Source organism: Pinus tabuliformis, chromosome X, assembly GCF_031772625.1.
Source record: "Pinus tabuliformis cultivar Carrire ecotype Pingquan chromosome X, CPIR1, whole genome shotgun sequence".
Lineage (NCBI taxonomy): Eukaryota > Viridiplantae > Streptophyta > Pinopsida > Pinales > Pinaceae > Pinus > Pinus tabuliformis.
Window position 1 is genome coordinate 832,976,367 of NC_142308.1, and position 3,721 is coordinate 832,980,087.

Here is a 3,721-nt window from a genome sequence, read left to right on the forward strand (position 1 = left end):
TGCAAGTGTCAAAATATCTACAGCCTCCAAAAGTTGAACCTTACATAAAAAATCCAACCATCAACTCTGATTACATATTGTTTCTAGGTATTTATAGATTTTACATTACAAGGGCACTTGGCCATTAGGTATGGAGGGGTCATAATTGACCACCAACCACATTTAACTACCTGATGGAGTCTTTGACTATGTTTTCTTGCTGTAGTGGAAGAATCCAATCTATTCAGGTGTTGTGCTGTCCTCTTAGGCAGTCGAAATGCTTATACCAGTGAAATTCCATAACTGATAAATGAAGCCATATAGTCATGCTCTGTCCTTTTTCTCTTTGGCCATACTGTCTGTTTAAACATGGTTGTTGAGGCTTTACTGTGACTGGTACTGACAGGCTGGTCGCCTTCCTCCTTCGGGCCAATAGAGTGGTCAGAGGACATGGAGTGCATGGGCGAATGGACAGCCGAGATGAAAGGGGAGGATGACCTTCGAATCGGGAGAATCGATGGCGGAGATGGCTCAGTGGAGGGTATCGGATGAGGTGGGAGTGGGATGAATGTGGGCTATTAGATCTTAGGTGGATAGATCAGACAGTGATCGGGAGATGAAGCTGTGGGGGTGTTAACAAGCGGGAGTAGTTTGGATGGGTAGTGGTAGTATTTATTGCACCGCTTTTGGGCGTAGAGCGGTAAAAGGACAGGGGCATGCGATTCCACTCAGTGATCGACACGTAGCAGCGGATGAGAAAGAAAAACCGCTCTCATTGCGTAATAACGTTCGATTAGGTTACGAGCGCGGGGAGAGTGAACGTCGTCGGATCTCGATGGAGATGATCTGATGGTGGCAATTTGATCGCGCATGTTGCTTTATCAGGTGCGACGGGAGCCGTTATATCGGCGAGAGAAGATCAATGGCGGGGAAATGATGAAGGGTTTTGGCCAGTGCACAAGGGTGTATGGTAGGGTTTTAAGAGGGTTTGGGCTTTGTGCTTGGGGCTGAAGATAAAAGGGGCTATTTTTGCAGGGTTTAGAGGAAAATCAGAGGAAACAGAGGTGAAGGAGGGTAAGAGGGATGGAGAAAATGGGGGAAAATGACCTTTATGAGCTCCTTTGAAGATGCCAACAAATGGACCAAGCCTTTTTCAGACCCTTAGAGAATCGACGTTGTATAGCAGAGCTAACACTGGCTCCTTCTAGGGATGAGATCCTCCCTCCGAGGTCTCAAGAACCGTAGATCACTGTCTTCTACATAAAAACAAGATTAAAAACATTGCCCAGTATTCCATTAGGCATGGAGTCTAATTAAGTCTACACTAAAACTTGTCAAAGAACATATTTACAATGCTCAGGCTTAAAGGCTTTAAACAACATAAATATTCAAAAATTGCTCATTTACTGGGCCATCAAAATTGTTTCTCCTTCTAAACTCTGTAGCATGAAAGTATTGTTCCCCTGGACCTGGGCGATGATGAATGATCTTGTCCATAAAGCATTGATTTTACCAGGATCTCCTTGCCTTTCCTTCACTGTATCCATTGGAGGAAACTGTCACCATACTAAAGATTGACCCTCTTTTCCTTTCTATGAAAGGTCTCCTTCTCTTGGCCAATGTGCATGTCAGCCAATTCGTCAAAGACTTGCAAAATTGGGCTGATTTGATCACCTACCTCAAAAATTTTATGGCATTTGACCTTATCAGGTAGAGATGGTTTATATTTCACCCCCTCTCTCTATGCTCTCATCCTTGGATGTTCTTCGTGGAAGCTTTTGTACACCTGCTAAATAACAAGGTTGTTGTGTACTTAGTTGTGTCCTTTGTGGCCCGAACAATTAATATAAATGGTGACTCGATGTATTCTTGTATGTGGGACAAAAAGACTTCACCAGCTTCTGTAGCTTGCTTAGAACCGTCCCCATCCAATGAGGTGTCCCAAATTTGTGCACCTTCTTCCCCTCTAATATGGAAAACTGCCCTTTCAAGCTGTGTGGAGGCCACCTAGGCAGGCTTTGGAATATCAAGACCGAGATTATCAATATCAGCCTTGGGCATTGAGTTGTGGCTGGCCTCCGCGTCTAGAGGGAAATTATTAGGGATTGTCTCTTGAATAGTCAGAGGAACATAAGATGATGGGGAATTGACTTCACCCTTTTTGATCATTGGGCTGAGGATAATAGCAGGTTGGTCAATTTGCAGATTTTCATAGTCATTAGAAGCTTGGCTAGCTTTAGGCTTAGACTCTTCAAGGACAGATTTCCTGAAGGACTCATTCTTCACTGGTCCAATCAGAGGCATGTGTATTCTTGGCTTCTGAATTTCTGATTGAAAATTGAAAGAAGAAGGGGACCCTTCAAGGTCTCTTACCTCTATGGCTAGAACATCGAGAATGATGGGATATGCTGCTGTTTACTTCTGCTTATAAGCTTGTTGTTCTGCAGGAACAACAAAATTATGAGCAAGGCCTTTGGATAATGACTTCTCATATGAAACTTTGGTTAAGAAAGGGTCACTTCCCTTGTCTTCCATACCATGGACCTCATCATCTTCTTCAAATTTCTCTTCTTCCCTGACTATATTCTGAAAGAGGGTCTTCACCCTTTGGTCTTCGTTTGCAACTTTGTTTCTTTGCAAAATCTGGAACTGCTCCTTTTCTCCTCTATATGGATTTGGATTTGGAAGAGCAAAGGTGTTAGGAGCTTGTCCTTTCCCTGAATACTGCTCGACCCTTAATTTGGAAACATCAGAGGCTAATGAATCTATCATCCTAGCCATTTTATCGATCTTAGAATCTGAGGATGATGAGAGCTCACCCCTTTGTCTTCTCCTATCAGCATTACCTTCGAGCCTTTTTGCAGCTATGATGTTTGATTCTACTTCTAGGGCTGCATCTTGCATATCAGCCAAAGAAGCACATATTCTATCCCTCAGTAGTAAATAGAAATGAGAATCGAAGGCATTGGCATAAGTAAGCTTAGAAGAAGTAGGGGTGTGTTTCACTTCAGCTGGTATTCTGCTGTACATGCAGTTAAATCTCTTATTGAAATCAGACAACAACTCAACATTTTCCCTCTGCAAGTTCCCAAATTCAGTATGATAGTAGAGCAGATCTTTCTTATCCCCCCAATGCTTTAGGAACACATCATCTAAGGCCTCAATGTCTGCTATAGACCTAGGGGTTAATTCTCTTAACCATTTTATAGCCTCCTCGTCTAGGCTTTGGACAAATACCCTCTTCCACACATCATCTTCATTAATATCTAGATTATCAGCGTAGCTATAAAAGGACTCAAGGTGTTCTTCAACCATTACTCCCTCTGTACCAGTGAACTTAGGTATGTATTTCTAATATTCTCCTGCAGGAATGGCGCTCAAAGGAACAAGCAGGACCAGGGGTCCATACCTAGCAGCTATGATTCTTTCCATTTTGGTGGGTGCTTCCTGGCCTGACATGACTGGGGTAGATGGAAGGGTATTGGTCGTTTGTATGATAGAAGGCTGAGAACTGAATGATAGGGCAGAAGGGAACTGATGGACTGAGAGGGAGGTTTTTTTTGGACTGGGATCCAAAGGGGAAACTTATGGGACAAGGAGCTTTATGAATCTCTGAGGGTATTTCTTCACTAACAATGCTAGGCTCTATATCTTCAAAATGAACATGCTTAGTTACAAGCCTCTCTTGTAGAGATACATATGATTGTTTAGGATTACCTGATCCTGATGCTCCTTTCTAAAA